General features: G+C 51.1%; 1 pseudogene; it reads right to left on the bottom strand.

Moving 5' to 3' along the window:
- Positions 1 to 609: 609 nt before the first annotated feature.
- On the bottom strand, positions 610 to 21,251 carry LOC123458577 (annotated as a pseudogene).
- Between the last annotated feature and the right edge of the window lie 190 nt (positions 21,252 to 21,441).

Raw genomic sequence — 21,441 nt, 5'->3', positions numbered from 1 at the left:
TTTGAGGTAGTCCAGGCTGACTTGGAATTCATGATGTAGTCTCATGAAGGCCATGAACTCACGGTGATCCATCTCTGCCTCCCAAGTGCCAGGATTAAAGGTGTGTGCCACAAGGCCCGGCTTCCAGCCCATCTTTTGAAAAGCGTTTATTGGTGTGTATGCAAATGCATACACGCATACAAGTCAGAGGGCAACTATGAGCTTCTGTGCTCTACCTTGAGACAGGGTCTTTTGCAGCTGAGCCACGCAGACCCCAGCCCCTCACTGGAGATTCTAGGCAGCTCTACTACTGAGCTACATATAGTCTTACTAACTCACTAAACTTGTGAATGCTCTTATCCAGCTCATTGATGTGGGTGGGCAAATATCCCACTTTGCATGTCCAGGTGACTTTCACACCCCCCCTTCTGCCCCCCCCCGCCCCCCCCATCTCCAATACGTTCAAGGGCAAAGCCAGGTTTCCTGGGAGTCTGTCCCGTTAATGATTTTCCCTGCCTGTTCCTGTTGAGGTTCCTCTCTGAGGACAAGGCATTCCATTCCCTGTGCCCCCAGCCCCGTGGAAGCCCTCCCATGAGCCCCTAACGCTTGGGTAGGAGATAGTTGGCGTCAAGAACCAAGTTAAGACCTTGAGTGCACCCCTGAGCTAGGGGTCGAAGTTGTGTTTGGGGGAGCTGAAAAGGGTTCCCCACCGAGAGAAGCAGCTGACTGCAGGGCTCCTGCACCTGTCACAAGCTTTACTGTCCATATGAGGGACTAGCCACACTTCCACAATTCCATCGAGAGGGAGGGAGAGAGGGTAGGGGCTTGGAAAAGGGACGTCACTGAGCCACACCTTGGCAGCCACACCCCGCAGGCCGAGAGGCCTACGAATGCCAAAGCTCTTGTAGGGAAATCGCTTCTTGCACACACACCTGCCACAGGCAAGGCCACCCTCCCCAAGCCTCGGGGCGAGGGGGTGCTCAGGCCCTCCTGGTTCCTTGTGGGGCTGTTTCTGGCAAGTACCTCCTGTCTGTGCGTGGCACGAGGCTGCCCGGCTTTGCTGGAACAAGAGCAGTATTCATCTCTGGGTTAGACTGCTAAAGCATCGATTCTAGGCTGTTAATGAAAACCACGTTGCGAGGACTACCTAATACCAACAGGGAGTTGGAAGGAGGCCCGATGGGCTAACTCCCTCCCTCCGGATTGGTAAGAGCACGAGCGCCCCCTACTGGCCGCTCATCGTGCTTGCAGAGAGGCCACACGGGAGGGTTCCAGGACTTGTATAAAGCAATCCAGCTCAAGGGGGGCTCGAGGCCACCCTCTCTGGTCATAGGCGGAGCTGGGAGCTAGGAGCTGCGAGTGGCTTCGTGGGGGCAGGGCCCTCTGGGCTTGCAACAAACACAGAGAGCCAGTTTGCTTCTCCCCCTTCTCCTCGCCCCTCCCAGAAACAGCACGTGTTTGTAGAAAACATTGGCTCCAGGCTCTAAGTCAGGACTGGCTCAAGGTCGTGGTGGGACGGAGAGAGAGGCTTTGTGAGCTCGACTAATACTGTGCGTTGTCTGCCGAGGCTGGCTGCACCTCGGCTGGGAGGTGTGTAAGCATGTTAGCCTGGTGTCGGGGAAGAGGGACCCTGTCCCCTGAGTCCTTGGGCCTGGCCCCTCCCTGGTCAGAGAGGCCCCTGGGACCTTGTACTACTGTGCGAAGGAAAGTTGGCATGTGGGGTGAGACGCCCCCAGGACTGCCTTCACTTGGATTATACCGCAGATGAGTTTCCACTGGGCTCTTGAAAACCAACCGCACCTGTCCTTGGACAGTGTGCCCACAAGACAGGCTGAGCCCTGCTCTGCCCCTCAGAGGCCTGTGGGGGTCCTGGGGACTTCAGAAAGACAAGGGGGAAGGGAAGTACCCAGGACACCCAGACAGACCTCAGGCAGGGCAGCCGTTGGAGGAAGAAAGGCCCAAGGGGATGCCTCAGCCTCCATAAATCAATTCCAGAAGGTTCTGGGAAGGCCCAAGAGAGGTTCCTTGGGCCAAGCCTCGCTGTACCGCTTTCTGTGGGAGCCTCCTGGTCCGGCAGGGGGGTTGGGTGAAGATTGTCCACGTGTGAGGACATTATGGTTACAAACACAGTCTTGTCTTCGAAGGGACACTCCTGGCTCGCTGCCAGGGCAGCCTGGCAGGGCTCTGGTGTGAACTGGCCACTCGATGGTGTCCCTCAGGGTCAAGTGTTTGTCCTAGGAGAGAACAAGAGTTTGATCAGCAAGGTTTTTGTGTGTGTTTCCATATATGCATGTGCAGGTGCATGTGACCAGCACATGTGTGTGCGTGTGTGTGTATGTGTCTGGAGGGCACAGGAGAACTCGGATGTCTTCCTCCATTGTTTTCCCATAGGTTTCCTCCAAACAGAGTCTCTCGTTGAACCTGGAGACGTAGTTTTCGGTCAGACTGGCTGATCAGCGAGTCCCAGTGATTCTGTCTCTGCTTCCTACGGGACTGTGGTTACAGGCATGCATGCGTGGCTGCATCTACTCGTTTCCATGGGTGAGGGAGAACGGAACTCAGGGTGAAGCAGACTGTCTTGGGCCCTCATGCTTGCATGATAAGGACTCTTACCCACTGAGCCATCTCTCTAGTCCTTTCACTTTTTTTTTTTATTATCCACCTATTTATTTGCAAGCAGAGAAAGACAGAAGAGAGACACCGACTGAGTGTGCCAGGGCCTCCAGCCACAGCAAATGAACTCCAGACACATATGCCACTTTGCGCATCTGGCTTTACATGGGTACTGGAGAATCAAACCTAGGTCGTTAGGCTTTGCAGGCAAGTGCCTTAGCCGCTGAGCCATCTCTCCAGCCCCCTCACGTTGCTTTTTGAGATGGTCCGACTGAACCTGGAGCTCACTGACCCGGTTAGACTACCTAGCCAGCAAGTTCTGTCTTGGTGTCTCCAGCACCCGCCCCAGCCCCATGGCCTGCCCCATCTCCAGCCCGGGGTGCCTGTCCTGCCCTCAAATAGCTGGACAAGGACTGGCTTCCTTGCCTTTGTCCCCAAGCCTGGTCCTCAGCTGAATGTGTCACAGGTAGAAAGACAGAAGGCACGCTGACTCTCTCTGTGCTCCAGCGGCACCTACCTGGATCACACTGCAAGCCGTGGGCACAGCTGTTCCCAGACCAGGGGCTGTGCTGCAGGGGTAACACGATGGTGGATGCCTGGAACTGAGGACAGGGAGGAGGCGATCATGCTAGACACTTCCTCCAAGAAACCATGGGCTGGGGGCGTGGCTCAGTGGTAGAGCTCCCGCCTAGAATTCCCCAATAAAAGGTTCCAATGTATTACCACGGGGGAGGGTGGGTGGGGAGACAGGAGAGCAATACCATGGCTAGAGCCCTTCCTAAGCAACCTTGCCGGTAGGGGACTCAAAACACACTCCCTCCCTCCCTCCCTCCCTCCCTCTCTCTCTCTCTCCTTGTCCTTTTGTCTTTCAGTGACTTCTCGAGCTTCCTCAAAAGCCTGCAGTTCTTACCTCCTGTTTGTGGGCTTTATCCGGCTGGTGGATACCGTGGGCAGAACCGGAACTACCGATGGTCTGTGAGGGATGGGGGTGCGGAAAGGGGAGGAGCCCCTAAGTAGGTGGACAGGGTGCAGTTCCGTATCTACCCACTAGATGGAAACGTGTTCCCAACAGCACCAGCCAAGCTCCGAATTCCCAACCCCTTACAAGAGGGGTGCTGCCTCGTTCTGCACCCCGGGTTCCCAGGTCACGGTTTTCTTCTCCCCCTCCTCCACGTGGGGGCTCCCCATGGCGTTTGCCTGGGCCCGGTCCGAGCATCCCCTTAGGGCCTGCACGGGACTCTCCACCTGCTGACCCTGGTCCGGGGCGTCCCGTAGCGCGTCTTCGGGGCTGGCCAGCTGATGCTGCAGCCGGAGCAGCTCCGGGCCAGAGGCCGGGTCGATGAGGGAGTACCGCCGCTGCTCCGACAGCGACGTCTCCTTACCCTGGGGACAAGGGGGCGGGTGAGAGGGACATGCGCACACAGGAACACGCGTGGGTGGCCCCACCTCACCTCTGGGTCAAACCTGGAGAGTCCCCTGGTGTCTCTTAAGCTTCCCTGCCCGCTAAGGCACCTGGCCTTGCCTTCCCAACATGGCCTCATTTCCACCCTCTTCGTTTTTTTAAAATTATTTCAAGTTTAAAAAAATTTGTTTATTTATTTTTACTTGAGAGAGAGAGAATGGGTGTGCCAGGGCCTCCAGCCACTGCAAATGAACTCCAGACGCATACATCCCCTTGTGCATCTGGCTTACGTGGGTCCTGGGGAATGGAACCTGGGTCCTTTGGCTTTGCAGGCAGACGCCTTAACCGCTAAGCCATCTCTCCAACCCTTATTTATTTATTTTTGAGGTTTCACTCTAGCCCAGGCTGACCTGGAATTCAGTATGTAGTCTCAGGGTGGCCTCGAACTCACAGCGATCCTCCTACCTCTGCCTCCCAAGTGCTGGGATTCAAGGCGTGCGCCACCACACCCAGCTCAGTCTTCATTTTCAAGTCCCCGAATCCAGAACACCTCTCCTCGCATCCAGGCACCCTGAGATGCACCTGCTGGGCTGGCCTCCTTGCTTCCACCCCAGGCTGGGGCTCAAGCCCTCCATCCAAACCTTCCCATCACCCCACATCCTCCTACCTTCACGTGGCTTCTAGTCCCCTCCCCCCCAACAAGTTAGCGTGCTGAGAAGTTAACTAGACCAGTCTGGGCTCCAGGGTTATGGCTGTGAACCCAGCACCTCACTTCTCTAGAATAAAACTTCTGGCCGCCGTCCGCCCACTGCCCCGGGCCTGAAGCACCGGGGGCCGTGCGGCGGAGGACGCGCGCGCCGGGCTCGGGCTCGGGCTCAGGGCGTGCGAGGACCGCGGCCGGCCCGGGGAAGACCCCGAGCCGAGGCGGGAAGATGGCTGCAGACACGCCCGCAGGTGAGACGCTTCGCCCGCGTCCCGGGCTCCGGAGCGGCGGGTAGGATACCCCGGGGCGGGTACGGCGGGGAGACGCGAGGGCCGCTTGACTGTGGACGTCACTTCTCTCCTCCACCCCTACCTTAGCTGTCTCTGATGGGGGGTCTCTGGTCCCCAAGCCCAAGAGTTTGCTTTTTTCTCATTTACTGATCTATTTATTTTATTTATTTATTTTTGCTCAAGCTGACCTGGAGCTCACGATTGTAGTCTCAGAGTGGCCTCGAACTCACGGCGATCCTCCTGCCTCTGCCTCCCAGGGCTGGGATGAAAGGCGTGCGCCACCACGCCCGGCTTTCCAATAGGTTTTTTAAAGTGCATTGTGTCTGCTCTCCCAAAGAACTCCCGCCTAGGCGGCTGAAACCCATCTTCCCGCTTCACAGACCCTTCGACTTTGCCCGATGTGGGGGGGGGGGGGGGCGGGAGGCAGATGAAGGGAAGGTCGTTCCCACGCACACAAGTTCAACCCCTTCCCCGACCTCCTTCCCCAGCTTCGGCCTGAGCTCTTTACAGCGTTGCATTGCAAAAGGAACTGTCAAAACTAAATAGGTATGAATATATTTTTTTAAACTTATTTACGAAAGAGAGAGAATGGGCACGACAGGGGTCCGCAGCTTCTGCAACCAAACTCCAGATGCGTGTGCCACCTGTGCATCTGGCTTGTGTGGGTCCCGGGGAAATTAACCTGGGTCCTTTGGTTTTGCAGGCAAGCGCCTTAACCGCTAGCTAATCCCTCCAGCCCCCTGTTTTGCTTTTTTAAAGCAGGGTCTTTGCTCTAGCCCAGGCTGGCCTGTAACTCACTCTGTAGTCTCAGGCTAGCCTGGAACTCACAGCTATCCTCCTACCTCAGCCTCCTTGTGTGCTGGGATTCAACCACCATACTTGGCAAGTTTCAGTCATTCTTACTTTATTATTATTATTATTTATTTGACAGAGAAGGAGGTGGGGGGAGAGAGAATGGGCGCGTCGGGGCTTCCAGCCAGATGTGTGCACCCTCTTGTGCATCTGGCTAACGTGGGTCCTGGGGAATAGAACCTGGGTCCTTTGGCTTTGCAGGCAAACGCCTTAACCGTTAAGCCATTTTTCTAGCCCTAATTGTCTTACTCTTGTTCTCAGATGTCTTCTGGTCAGTTACCTGCTTTTTCTCTAGCTCTTCAAGATGAATGACTTAGTCACCATAATTTTCTCTATGGATTAATTGCCCATTCCTACAATTTTCCCCATTAGGGAATATGTTTTTTTTTTTTTTTTCCCAAGTCCAAGTTTTTGTAAGGTCTGTCATGTTTCCTGCAAGAAAGTAATATTTCTCAGTGGCATTCAAGTTTTAGTGCAAGGAACTTAATTGACAGGACTTCTTACAGTAAAATTTAATTATAATAATAAAAAGACCTCAGTGCACTGGGCATTTAAAGTGAGTCCTGATCTCAACAACTGAAAAATAAACTTCAACTTGGAGATTAAAAAAAAAAAACAAACTTCTGGGGAGGAGAGATGGCACAGCAGTTTAAGACACTTGCCTGCAAAGCCACAGGACTCAGGTTTGATTTCCTAGTACCCACATAAAGCCAGATGCACAAGGTGGTGCATGGAGTTTGTTTACAATGGCTAGAGGCCCTGGAGTGGTGGTGCATGGAGTTTGTTTACAATGCCTAGAGGCCCTAGAGTGCCCATTCTTTCTCTCTTTCTTTCTATTTGCCTCTTTCTCTCTCTTTCTTAAATAAATAATACTTTATTTCAAGGTAGGGTCTCCCTCTGGTCCAGGCTGACCTGGAATTAACTATGTAGTCTCAGGGTGGCCTTGAACTTACAGTGATCTATTTTATTTATTTATTCTATTTTATTTATTTATTTATTTTTGTTTATTTTTATTATTTACTTGGGAAAGAAGAGAGAGAAAGAATGGGTACGCCAGGGCCTCCAGCCACTGCAAACAAACTCCTGATGCATGTGCCACCTTGTGCATCTGGCTTAGTGGGTCCTGGGGAATCGAGCCTCAAACCAGGTTCCTTGGGCTTCACAGGCAAGTGCTTAACTGCAATGCCATCTCTCCCAGCCCTATTTTATTTTTTTTAAGATTTATTTTTATTTACTTATTTGACAGAGAGAGAGAGAGAGACAGAAATAAGCCCAGACGCGAGCGCCCCATGGTGCTGTGATTACAGGAGGTCATCACCGTGCCTAGTTGATGAGGCCCTGGGGATTGGACCCAGGGATTCATGCATGCTAGATGTGGTAGTTTGAATGGATGTCTCCCCCCCCCCCGCAACAGATTGAGGATTTATTAAAGCTTGTAACTTGGCTGCAGGCAGTGTCACTGTGGGCAGATCCTAAGGCCCAGTCCTAAGTTATGTTTGGGGTGGATCTGGAATTCTATCATCTAAGGTGTGCAGAGTGCTTGAGCTCTGCCTGGGCTTCCTGGAGTGGGCTGGCTTGCGGTGCTGGCCGTGGTATTTCTCTCCGCGTGGACCTGTGAAAGGGGGCCAGCTTCTTCCTCCTTTAGGGAACTTCCCCTGGATATGTAAGCTTCAAATAGTCTGTTCCTCCTGTAAATTATGCCTGGTTTGGAAGTTCATCCCAACAACGTGTAGCTGGCAACCACACTAGGCAAGCACTTTACTGACTGAGCCACATCCTTGGTCCCCTAAGAGTTCTTGATGGTCATTCCCTCCTCTCCAGCCTGTGGACACCCCCCAGGCTGAGCCCCATTTCTTTCAATCTCCCCCACAGGGTAGAGGACAGGAGGCCTAATGGTCCCAGGTCCCACCTCACCCAAACGTTGCGGCTGGCCATGGAGGAAGATGGAGGAGACAGATGGCTTTGTCTTGTGCTACCAATGTGACCACCTGTCTCCATCCCACGTGTGCAGACCTAGCTGAAGGCCAGGTTCCCATTTCCAGTAGAGAAGGAACCTCCCTTGGCATCTGGAAACCTGGGGCTGGAGGAGGCTTGAACGTCCTCTTTGTGAGAACCCCTGGTTTCTTCTGCACAGAGAGCTCACTACTGAGTTGGCCTTTCTGGCTTCCAGACAGGCAAGACTGGCTTGGTTTTTCGAGGTAGGGTCTCACTCTAGCCCAGGCTGACCTGGAATTCACTCTGTAGTCTCAGGGTGGCCTCGAACTCACGGCGATCCTCCTCCCTCTGCCTCCAGAGTGATGGGATTAAAGGTGTGCACCACCAATGCTGGCACGATTTTCAATACCCACTGTGAAGGGGTGAACTTCCCACTCTTGTCTCCCACCTACCAGCCCTGTCAGATTTTCACGCAGGCCCCGGATGTCGTCCTTGAGTTTCTGCTCTTTCATCCGCCATTCGGCCTTGTGCACCTCGCGGCTCAGGTCCCTCTCAGGCCCTGGGGAGTGGCGATTGGCCTCTAACAGCAGCACCCTTAGCTCGTTCAGACTCCTGGGGACAAGGTCACAGAGCCGCAGGCCCCCACCAAGTCGTGCAACTTGCCTGGACACCATCCGCCACCAGGGGGCGCCGTCCTCACAACTTCAGTGCCACCAGGGCCCAGGTGGGAGGGTGGGCACTTGAAGCTTCAGTCACAGCCAAAGCAGGCAAGATTAGGACACAGGACCACCAAAAGGACGTGGCTGTTTCTGGAATGTTTCTTTCCTTTTATTTACTTTACTTTCTTACTTGGTGTTTTCAAGGTAGTGTCTCCCTCTAGCCCAAGCTGACCTGGAATTCACTATGTAGTTTCAGGGTGGCTTTGAACTCACAATGACTCTCTTACCTCTGCCTCCCAAATGCTGGGACTAAAGGCATGCACCACCATGCCCGGCTATTTTATTATTATTATTTCTAATTTATTTGAGAGAGAGGCAGACAGAAAGAAAAGAATGGACACACCAGGGTTTCTAGTCACTGCCAGACTCATGAGCTAACTTATGCCTCTGGTTTTATGTGGGTATTGGAGTTGGTTTGCAGTGCCTGGAGGTCCTGGTGTGCCCACTGGCTATCTGCCTCTCAAATAAATAAATAATAAATAGAAGAGTGTGGGCTAGAGAGATGGCTTAGCGGTTAAGGCACTTGCCTGCAAAGCCAAAGGAACTATGTTCGATTTCCTAGGACCCAAATTAAGCCAGATACACAAGGGGGGTGCATGCATCTGGAGTCTGTTAGCAGTGGCTGGAGGCCCTGGCATACCCATTCTTTCCCTTCCTTTCTCTTTCTCTCTCTCAAATAAATAAAAAAATAATAACTTTTTTTTTCAAGGTAGGTGTCATTCTAGTTCATGTTGACCTGGAATTCACTATATAGTTTCAGACTGGCCCCGAACTCACAGCGATCCTCCTACCTCCTAAGTGCTGGGATTAAAGGCATGTGCCACCACACCCAGCTCCAAAAATAACATTTTTTTTTTTTAAAAAAAGGATGTGAGGGCTCCTGTATGCCAAGCCCACGATGCACTCACCGTCTCTTCCTCAGCAGTTCTTGGCTGATGTGGACCAGCTGGCCTGAGGCATCATGGGTCTTCGGTGACTCAGTCTCCAGCTCTGCCTCCAGACCTCTCTTCTCCTTCAGAAGGGAGTCCACTTTCTTCTCCCGATTTACACTTGTTCTCCAGGGCTGAGGGGAACCATGGGGGAGGGAGAGGGTGGGTTAGAACATGAATGAAACTCCACCCAGGGGCCCCACCTTGATCAGGATGCCCAAGGGGATGACAGTAGCATCACCCTTAAGAGGCTGGCAGTGCCAACTGTGCCACCTATCATCCCAGAACTGGAGAGGCTGAGGCAGGAGGAGCACTGATATTTCTAGGCCAGCAAGAGCTACATAGTGAGACCCTGTATTAAACAGAGAGAGGACCAGGGGGTTGGGGGGACAGCTCAGTAGGTAAAGTGCTTGCCTTGAAAGCAAGAGAACCAGAGTTCAATCCCCACAAGCCACATAAAAACAAAACAAAACAAGCAAAAGAAACCCCAAACCTCAAGTCGGGCATAGTGGCGCACGACTTTAATCCCAGCACTCGGGAGGCAGAGGTAGAAGGAACATGATGGGTTCAAGGCCGGCCTAGGACTACAGAGTACCAGGTTGGCTTGGGCTAGGGTGAGACTTTACCTCAACAAAACCAAACCAAAAACAAGGGCAGGACAGATGGGTTATCAGTTAAGGCACTTGCCTACAAAGCCTAAAGACCCAAGTTTGACATTTCAGTCCCCTTGTAAGCCAGATGCACTAGGTGGCGCATGCCATCTGGAACTTGTTTGCAGTGGCTAGAGGCCCTGGGAAGCCCATTCTCTCTATGTATATGCCTCTCTGTGTCTCTCAGTCTCTGTCTTTCTCAAATAAATAAATAAATAAATGAATAAATCACCACCACCACCTCAGTGTGGTGGTGCATACTTGTAATCCCAGCACTGGGGAGGCAGAGATAGGAGGATCCTAGCTCACTCTCCAGTTAGTCTAGCCTAATTAGTGACCTCCAAGCCAATGAGAGACCCTGTCACAAAAAGAGGTGGATGGACTAGAGAGATGGCTTAGCAGTTAAGACACTTGCCTGCAAAGCCACAGGACTCAGGTTTGATTCCCCAAGACCCACGTGAGCCAGATGCACAAGGTGGCACATGTGTCTGGAGTTTGTGTGCAGAGGCTGGAGGCCCTGGCAAGCCCATTCTTTCAACCTGTGTCTGTCTCTCTCAAATAAAAAAAACACCTGAGCTGGGAGTGGTGGCACATGCCTTTAATCCCAGCACAGGGTGGCAGAGGTAGATGGATTGCCATGAGTTCGAGGCCACCCTGAGACTACATAGTGAATTCCAGGTCAGTCTGAGCTAGAGTGAGATCCTACCTTGGGAAAAAAACAAACAAACAAACAAAAAACTTTGAGTCTTCAAAGCCACAGGGAAATCCCAAGGTAGGTGGGACGTGAACTAGAGACTAATTCTGGGGAGAACTCAGGGCCTTAGCCCCATTGTTGACTGCACCCATCGCTGTAGTCCAGGTACAAGCTCCAGACACATGGACTGGCTTGTGTCACTAAAGTCACACCTGCTGCTCCACCACTGTCCCATCTACTGCACAGGAGAGAAACTTACCACTTACTTGGGCCCTGAGCGTCTCGGTCTGGGACACCAAGGCTGCCACCTCTTTGTCCCTCTTGTTGAGCTTGTCCTGCAGGCCTGGGAGAGAAGAGAGAGATGCCAGTGAAAGTTCCAGGACCAATGGGGCGGCATGGCAAGGGCCCGTGCCCGGGGAGGTCATAGGTCCTGGTGGGGCAGGGAGGACCTCCCACTGGTGCCAGTGTGCCGGTTCAAGCGTTACTTAATCTTGGTAACTTTTCTGCTAAGCAGCCCTTGATTGGGCAGTATTTACATAAAGGCTACCCCTTTTGTGGAATCTGCAGAATGGGAACCTTTTGAGTTGGGCTTTATTTATTTTACTTTAGTTACATATTTTTGTTTTATTTTCATTTATTTTTCTTTATTTTTATTTATTTACTTGGGAAAGACACAGAGGGAGAATGGGCTCACCAGGGTCTCTAACCCCTGCAGATGAACTCCAGGTACATGCACCATCATGTGAATCCGGCTTACGTGGGACCTGGGGAATCGAACCTGGGTCCTTAGGTTTCTCAGGTATGTACTTTAAGTGCTAAACCATCTCTCTAGCCCCCATTTTGTTTTATTTATTATTGTTATTATTTTGATTTTTTGAGTTAGAGTCTCACGCTGGCCCAGGCTGACCTGGAATTCACTATGTAGTCTCAGGGTGGCCTCAAATTCAGCGATCCTCCTACCTCAGCCTCCCGAGTGCTGAGATTAAAAGCATGTGCCAGGCTGGAGGAATTACCTAGTGGTTAAGGCATTTGCCAGCAAAGCCAAAAGATCCAGGTTCGATTCTCCAGAACCCACGTTAGCTAGATGCACAAGGGGGCACACACATCTGGAGTTTGTTTGCAGTGGTTGGAGACCCTGGCATGCATTCTCTCTCTCCGTTTCTCTGTATAAAAAATAAATAAAAATAAAATATTTTTTAAAAGGCATGTGCCACCACACCCAGCTACTTTATTTTTTTATTTTTATTTTTATTTTTTTCGAGGTAGGGTCTCACTCTAGTCCAGGCTGACCTGGAAATCACTACATATATCTCAAGGTGGCTTCAAACTCACGGTGATCCTCCTACCTCTGCTTCCTGAGTGCTGATGTTGAAGATGTGAACCACTGTGCCCAGCTATTTTACTTTATTTCTGCTGAATTTCTGGTGCTTTTATCACCATTTACTTATTTATTTGAGGTAGGGCCTCCCTCTAGCCCAGGCTGACCTGAAATACACTATGGGTGGCCTCGAACTCACAGCTATTGTCCTACTTCTGCCTCCTGAGTGTTGGGATTAAAGGCATGCGCCACCACGTGTGGCTACTTCTGATCTTTTAATTTATTTGTTTGCTATTTGCATGTAAAACTTTATCTGTAGGGCTGGAGAGATGACTTAGTGGTTAAGTGCTTGCCTGTGAAGCCTAAGGATCCCTGTTCAAGGCTCGCTTCCTCATGACCCATGTTAGCCAGATGCACAAGGGACAGCACGTGTCTGGAGTTCGTTTGCAGTGCCTGGATGCCCTGGCGTGCCCGTTCTCTCCTCTCTCTCTCTCTCTCTCTCTCTCTCTCTCTCTCTCTCTCTCTCTCTCTCTCTCTCTCTCCCCCTCTCTTTCTCTCTCTGTCTGTTGCTCTCAAATAAATTAATAAAAATAAACAAAAAATTTAAACAAACAAACAAAAGACAGGTCTTTTAAAAAAACTTTATCTGTAGGGTTTCTTTGAAGTCTTTGCTGTCTCTAGATTTGCCTTTCTCATAGACAGGGGCCGCTGTCCCATGATTCACACGACAGCATCACCTGGGCCAGGCTTCCCTCCAGCCAGCTGTGCAGACCACTGCACTCTCTTTCCCACCGCTTGATTTTTTGTCTTAAAGTGCCTTTTATTTTTGACAGTTCATTCTTCACAATGCTTTTTTTTTTTTTTTAAGGTAGGGTCTGGCAGCAATTCACTATGTAGTCTCAGGTGGCCTCAAAATCATGGCAATTATCCTATCTCTGCCTCCCAAGAGCTAAGATTAAAGGTGTCAGCCACCATGGCCAGCTACGATGGTATTTTTTAAACTTTATTTTATTTTATTTTATTTTATTTTGAGGTAGGGTCTTACTCTGAGCCAAGCTGATCTGGAATTCACTATGTCGTCTCAGGGCTGCCTCAAACTCACGCGTGGCACCACACCCTGCTTAAATTATTTTTTAAAAGAATTTTATTTTTATTTAGTTGAGGGAGAGAGAGAAAGCGAGAATGGGTACACCACTGCAAACAAATTCCAGATGCATGTGCATCTGGCTTATGTGGGTTCTGGGGAGTCAAACGTAGGTCCTTAGGCTTCCTAGGCAAGTGCCTTAACCGCTAAGCCATCTCTCCAGCCCTACAATACTATTATTATTATTATTTGTTTGTTCATTTTTTAAGGTAGGGTCTTACTCTAGTCTAGGCTGACATGGAATTCACTATGTAGTCTCAGGGTGTCCTCAAACTCACAGTGATCCTCTTACCTCGCCTCCCAAATGCTGGGATTAAAGGTGTGTGCCACAATGCCCAGCTCTCCTACAATGCTATTTTTAAAAAATACTTTACTTAGAGCCGAGTCTGTTGGTGCACACCTTTAATCCCAGGAATTCAGAGGCAGAGGTAGGAGGACTGCCGTTAAGTTCTAGGCCAACCTGAGACTACATAGTGAATTCCAAGTCATCCTGAGCTAGAGTGAGACTACTGCCCCCCACCAAAAAAAAAATTATTCATTTGAGAGAGTGAGAGACAGAGGAAGAGGCAAATAAAAAGAGAAAATGGACTGTGCCAGGGTCTCCAGTCACTGCAAAGGAACCCCAGACACATGTGCCACCTTGTGCATCTGGCTTATGTGGATACTGGGGAATCGAACCTGGGTCCTTAGGTTTCACAGGCATGCATCTTAACAGATGAGCCACGTCTCCAGCCCTTACAATGCAATTTAATTATTTATTAAATAAAAAGGCCTAAAATAACTATTTATGCTTATACGCATAGGTTAGAGCTGCTCTGAGTTGGTCAGAAAAGCTTCTTTATTGCAGTGGGTGGTGGTTCGTGCATGCACACATAATTGGTCAAAACACTGAGTATACGGTACTAGTGTGTGCTCAGACCTACGCAAGGGGTCGTCTGCATGGCCCCTCGCCACCACCAGGGCTCAGGACACATCGAAGAAGTGGTGGTGGCATGAGAAGCAGAGGGCAAGTATGAGTGCCGTGGACACCGTCTTTTGAACACAGCGTGGCCACTAGCTAACTGCGCGCCCACAGCAGTCGTGGCTGCGAGCATGGACCCGCGCAGAGATGGCCCAGTCACCATTCTGTCCGGGATAGGGGAGGGGCTCACGCGACCTCCTCCACTTGTCCCAGAGGAGTTATTGGTTGCTGGGGGAAATGGAAGCATTTTTTTCACCAGTGGAACCACTAGGAAGTTGTCCACTCCAGGAAATAACCCCCACCCATTCTCATACAAGCAACCCTAGTTAAACTCAGTGGGACACACACACACACACACACACACACACACACACACACACACACAGCATGAAAGTAGAACACTAGCTGAGAAGGAATTTAGCAGGTGTGGAGTAAGAGGGGTTAAAGAAGCCAGGCATGATGGCGCACGCCTTTCATCCCAGCCCTCGGGAGGCAGAGGTAGGAAGATCGCAGTGAGTTGGAGGCCACCCTGAGACTACACAGTGAATTCTAGGGCAGCCTGGACCAGAGCTAGACCCTACCTCAAAAAACAAACAAAAACTTAAAAAAGGGTAATAAAGAGTGAAAATGATAAAACTTATTTTATTTATATATATATATATATATATGTATGTATGTATGTATGTATGTATGTATGTATGTATAAAATCCCCAAAAGTAAAATAAAAATTAGATCCCACCCAACACAGGGGCCACCGATCCTCTATGGTCTCCTTCATCCGGATTGTTTCCTCAGAAGTGTAATTGGAGTCGATCACCTAAAAGGACAGTCCTGTAAGGAAATAAACCTGTGCTCATGAGAAAGGGAGGGTCAGGGATGCAGGGGTCTGGTGTGCTAGCAGGGAGTGCAGGATCTTTGCTAGAAGTAGCTCTCCCCCCCACTCCCTGAGGATGCCTGGGCAGCTCCAGCAGGATGCCTTGATCTACTCTGTGTGTGTCTGGGGGGGGGGGGTGCGGCCGGTACTGAGGATGGAACCCAGGAACCAACTAGACAAACACTGCCACTGAGCCACACCCCCAGCCCCTTACTGGGGGATTCTAGGCCGGAACTCTACCACCGAGCCACACCCCAGCTCCTCACTGGGGGATTCTGGGCAGGAGCTCTACCACTGAACCACATACCAGCCCGTCACTGGGGGAGTCTAGGCAGGAGCTCTACCACTGAGCCACACCCCAGCCCGTCACTGGGGGAGTCTAGGCAGGAGCTCTATTGCTGAGGCCCATCTTCATCCTTTATGTAAAAATTTCGAGACAAGGTTTCACCAAGTTGTACAGGTTATCCTTGAACTTGCATTTCTTTTTCATGCCAGTCTCCCAAGTAATGCAATACTTCATGCCTAGGCCAATGTGAGAAGGGTTTGAAGAGGCTAGAAAGATGCCTATAATCCCAAGGGTATGTCTGTTCAGTTGAGCACCCAGCAGGACCACATTGTGGCTTGTCACCCTGCTGATGAAGGAAGGAAGTTGACAGCCCCTTCTCTGTGGCCCCTTGGGTATCCTCCTCTTGAGGTAAAACCAAACAAAACAAAAAAGGGGGGGCTGGAGAGATGGCTTAGCAGTTAATGTGCTTGCCTGCAAAGCCAAAGGACCCAGATTTGATTTCACAGGACCCTGGTAAGCCAGATGCGCAAGGTGGTGCACGCGTCTGAGCTTCATCTGCAGTGGCTGGAAGCGTGGCATGCCCATTGTCTCTATTATCTGCCTTTCTTTCTCTCTCTCTCTCAAATAAATAAATATGTAAACTTCCCCTTACCAGGCACACAGCAGTACACACCCACCCAGACCCTCCCCATCTGGGGTCACATGATGACCAGTGGTGCCTACGTGGCCATGCTGGGCAGAACGCTAGGATTCAACCGCCCGGAGTCTGTTCTTGGCAACCAGAAGCTTCTCGCGGAGTAGCTCAGCCTCCTGCCTGCTCTGGGCCTCGGCCCGCTGTAAGAGCTCATAGTCCAGCATCATCTTCTCAGCCAGCGAGATCTACTCCTTGAGGAACTCGACGGCCTGCGCCTGGCATGCGCAGCTGGGCATCGCGGCACTGGTCCTGGGCTTCCTGCGGATCGAGCTGGTGCTGGCTGGCCTGCGCCTCCAGCTGGGCCCGCCAGTGCTGCTACAGGCTGGCCAGTTTGTCCTGGGACTCCTGCAGCCTCTGCCGCAGGCCCTCCTTCTCCTTCCCGTGCTTGGCCGTCTCCAGGTCGTGCTTGGCTTGCAGGTTGCCCAGCTCCAGCTGGTGCTCCATCTTGATGCCTTCCAGGCGCCCCGATCTCCTTCTGCTGGGCCCCAGAGTTCAGCGTGGCCTTGAGGTCCTCCAGGGACTTCTGGTGGTCAGAAGCCAGAGAGTCCAGTTTCATCTTCCAGTCGTACGACAGCCCCACGTTCTCGCTGGTGGCCTGCTGGACCTTGGCTTTGAGGTCGGCCACTTCCCGCGCGTACGCGTACCTGTCGTTGGCGGCGCGGAGCTTGTCCACCTCGGCCTGGTAGGCCTTCAGGGCCACCTCGTACTTCTCCCGGAGCAGGCTGCTGTCGCGCTGGTGCTCCTTGCTGGCCGACAGAAGACGCTTTCGGAGCCGCAGGGTCTCGGCAGCCTCGGGGTGGTCGGGGGTGGGGGGCCCGAGTGCAGCAGGCACTGCTGAAGTTCTTCCATCTCGCGGCGTTTCAGGGTGAGCTCCTCTTCCAGCTGCAGGACCCGTGACTTCTGGGCCACCGTGGACAGCTAGCAGGAAGGGAGGGGGAGACAGGGGTCAGTGGCTAAGCCGGAGGAGGGCAGGACACACCAGCCCCAATGGGGGAAGGTCAGGTGGAGATGGGAGGGTGCCCACCCTTGGCTGGGTGCCCTCGGGACAAATCAGTGGGTGAGAAAAACCTATGGGGAGTTATGGCTTCCCAGAACCTTATTATTATTATTATTATTATTATTATTATTACTGGTTTTTCCGAATTCACTATGTAGTCCCAGGGTGGCCTCAAACTCATGCCAATTCTCTCACCTCTGCCTTCCAAGTGCTAGGATTAAGGGTGTGTGCCACCATGCCCAGCTTTTGTTTTTTTCTCTTTTGAAACAGTCTCACTATGTAGCCTAGGCTGGCCTCAAGTCGGCAGTCCTCCTGCCTCAGCCTCCCAACTGCTGTGATTACAGGCATATGCCACTGCTCCCAGATCAATAAATCTTTTCTGATTTGGAATCTGGTTGCATCACAGATCAAGGTGTCTGTTTGGAGGGTCTTGAACCCATCCATCAAGAGTAGGCGAAAGGCTGGGGAAATTGCTCAGTGGTTAAATACACTTGCTTGCAAAGCCCAAAATCCCTGGTTCAAGTCCCCAGTACCCACCTAAAGCCAGACACACAAAATGGCATGTGTCTGGGACCACCAGGCAATGGCCAGTTGTGTGTAAGTGAACTTGTGTTTCTGCAGACACGGCACGTGTACACACCCACTTGTGATTAAATGGCCACTGTTTCTCCCAACACCCCTACCATCTACAGAGCCTTTTCCTGTCAATGCTGCCTGGCCCGTCTCCTCACCAGCAGAGCTGCACTGTCTACCAGTGCCAGTGGGACTCTGAACTATCCTCCCAAAGTGGGTTAGTTTCCCAGGGTCTCCCTGACCTACTGCGTTCCTAAAGTCAGACTGCAAGCGGATATCCTTCCATTCCCCGGGGAAACAACCTCACCACTTCCTGAACCCCAGGTCCTCCGTGCCCGGTCCTCACTGGCCCCTTAAGCACCCCCTGGGCTAGAGAACCCTGGATCTGCACTCCTTTCTTCCCAGCCTCTACACCTTCAAGAGCGTGGACAGGATGCCTTTTTCAGCTCACGTGAGGGGAGAACATTCCAACTGTGAATACGCCAGTTTTGTTGGGCCAATGCACAAGGGAGGGCAGAGTATCACAGGGCCACCTTGGCTCATGGGGCCATGAGCTGGGGAAAACTCCAGGGAGCCAGGAACTCTGTCCCATTCAGTACCACATGGCTACAGAGCCCAGCATGCCTCTAACTCTATTATTGTATTGTGATTATTATTACCGTGTGTATGAACACACACATGCTGCAGCGTGCATAGAGAGGTCAGGGGACAACCTTGGGGTGCTGGTCTCCCTTCAATCTTGTTTTGAGACAGGGTTTATTTTATCTTTTTTTTTTTTTTTTCTTTTCTGCTGGGAAGGCCAGACTAGCTGGCTCCTGAGCATCAGAGTTCTCCTGACTTGCCTCCCATTGCTGCAGGCACACTGGGATTGCAGATGAAGACACCTCCACACGGCTGGTTTTATACGTGGGTAATGGGGATCTGCACTCTGATCAGAAGGCTTGCAGGGCAAGCATCCTTAACCAGTGGGTCTTCTGACCAGAGTGTTATTATCCCCCCCCAACCCCCAAGGTAGCATCTCACACTATCCCAGGCTGACCTGGAGTTCACTCTGTTTTCTCAGGCTGGCCTTGAACTCACAGCATCATCCTACCTCTGCCTCCCAAGTGATGGGGTTAAAGACAAGAGCCACCACACCTGGCTTTGGCTTCTGTCTACCTTTATTTGAGGCCGGCTCTTTCTGTGGCCTAGACAATTAGGCTTAAACTGTTTGATGGGAGAGTCCTAAGGGTCCTCCTGTCTCCACCTCCCCAGCACTGGGATTACAAGCATGAGTCACAATGCCTGGCTTTTTTTTTTTTTTTTTTTTTTTTTTGGTTCGTGGGGTCTGGGGATCGAACATAGAGAGCCGAAATGGCTCCCGACAGTACCCAAACCCTCAGAATACACGTTTGGACTCTGACACTCCTAATTCTTTCTGGCCTGGCTTCAGAAATTTTGCCCTGGGCCTCTAAGGCATAAAGAATGTTCATACTTGCGGATGGGTTTGATATCACTCATAGTTTGGGAGGACTCCTGTGTGCCTCCTGCCTCAAACAGACGTCGGTGCTCCTGCTAGGCAGGGGCTCAGGACTCCCTGGGAGGTTCTCTCTTCACCTGGAAGCTCTGTGTGTCCAATGTGGATGTGACCACTTGAGTCCCATGGGTGTCAGGGGCCCCCTTTCCCTAGCACGCAGAGAGTCCCTGCATCTTCGAGGCCTTCTCTTTGTCCAAAAAGCTCCCGATTCTCTAACCTAGGGTGAGAGCGAATGCTATCACCCTAGGTTAGAGAATCGGCTCTCTTCAGAGAAACGGTCAGATTGACATCATTCACAAAGATGGCCGACGCAGGGCCATGGGCCAGCCGCAGTCGCTCTGGTTCAAATTGAGCAATTTCTGCGGGTTCAGCCCCTCACTTACAAGTGGTGAGCCTACTGTCATGGGGCTGTCTGAAATGTGAGGGAGCACATTTTCATCCCCCCCCCACCCCATCTCAAGGGGGAGAAAAAGTATTTCACTTATTTAAGTCTGAGAGAGAAAGAGAAGAGAAAGGGACAGATACAGTGAACGGGCACACCAGGTGCCCTAGCACACACGGGCGCCCCCTTGTGTCTCGGACTCGTGGGCGACCCGGCGATTCGAACTGGGATCCTTTGGCAGCAGACCTGGGCCAACATCCCTGCACGTTTCAGAAGAGGTGACCCCTCATCATCACCAGTGACAAGGGTAAGTGAGCAGTGCACGGAAGTGGACTGAGACGTTCTCGACGGTTTTCTCATGTCTGTATTTGTTAGATGTCAGGCAGGCTCTCGTGCTCCATCAGCTGGCTTGGCGCTCGGGGAGGCCCTCCGTCTCCGGCCAATTAACGGAGACTTTCTGGAGCTGTCTCCTTGCCAGAGAAACACAGCCTCCGCGCCCTGCTCCCTCATCTTTGATTCAGCCTTCTGTCTCACCTCTGCAAGCCACTCTTGCAGGAGCGGCACAAAGAGGAGAAGATATGCAGGGATTTGATGTATACCCTATTTTTGAACAAAAAGATAGTCAAGGGAATAAAGTAAGATCTCGTAACCCTATACCTTTTGAGCGGTTGGAAGAATTAAAAGCAGCTTGTGTGCAATGTGGTCCTACAGCTCCTTTCACGCTTGCTATCATAGACTCTATGGCATTTGAGGCGCTCCCTCCAGGGGACTGGAAACAAGTAGCCAAGGCATGCTTGTCAGGAGGAGACTATTTATTGTGGAAAACAGGATATAAGGAGAACTGTCAGGCTATTGCTGAGGTGAATAAGGCTCAGGGGGTACCTATTACTTTTAATATGCTGGCAGGAGAGGGACCATATCGGGAACTTGAGAATCAATTGAAGTTTGATGTAGGCGTTTATGCTCAGGTTAATGCACAAGCTAAAAAGGCTTGACGTAAACTTCCATCTATTGGGAAGGGGACTGAAGACTTGTCAAAAATTAGACAAGGACCTGATGAGTTATATCAAAACTTTGTGGATAGATTATTACAGGCTGCTAACAGACTGGTTGGAGATTCTGAAGCAAGACTTGCACTTGTAAAATTATTAGCCTATGAGAATGCTAACTCTGCTTGTCAAGCGGCCTTGAGGCCATTTAGGAGAAAGGGGAACATAACTGATTACATTAGTCTATGTTCTGACATAGGTCCATCCTATACACAAGGGCTAGCTTTGGCTGTTGCCCTTCAAGGGAAGTCTGTAAAGGAGGTTCTTTTTCATCAACAAAAGGATAATAAGAGAAAAGTTAATGCTCCCCCAGGGAGTTGTTTTGGATATGGTAAAATGGGACATCAGGTGAGACAATGTCCTCAGAAGCAAAAGAATGATTCACCCAGAAAGGAACCAGAGTTGTGCCCAAAGTGTAAAAGGGGCAAACACTGGGCCAATGAATGTAAATCTAAATATGATTATATGGGGAATCTTCTCCCGCAGTGAAACAGGAGGAGGGGCCAGCTCCAGGCCCTGCAACAATGTTATGGAGCACTATAGAACTTTATCCCCCAGCAAAACAATCCATTCAGGACCTCTGCAGAGCAACCCTAGGCAGCACAGGACTGGACCTCAGTTCTGCCACCTCTACAGTATTAGCACCAGAGATGGGAATGCATTCCTTACCAACAGGTGTTCATGGGCCATTGCCTAAAGGATCTGTTGGGCTACTGTTAGGGAGAAGTAGCTCTACCATGAAAGGAATTTTAGTAGCACCTGGAGTGATTGATTCTGATTATGAAGGGGAAATTAAAGTTATGACCCATTCACCTAGAGGAAGATCAGTAATTAATAAAGGACAACGATTAGCACAATTAATATTGCTCCCCCAATTGCA

Source organism: Jaculus jaculus, chromosome 2 (assembly GCF_020740685.1).
Source record: "Jaculus jaculus isolate mJacJac1 chromosome 2, mJacJac1.mat.Y.cur, whole genome shotgun sequence".
NCBI lineage: Eukaryota > Metazoa > Chordata > Mammalia > Rodentia > Dipodidae > Jaculus > Jaculus jaculus.
The sequence above is the reverse complement of the archived record's forward strand: the minus strand, read 5'-3'. Positions and strand labels throughout refer to the sequence as shown.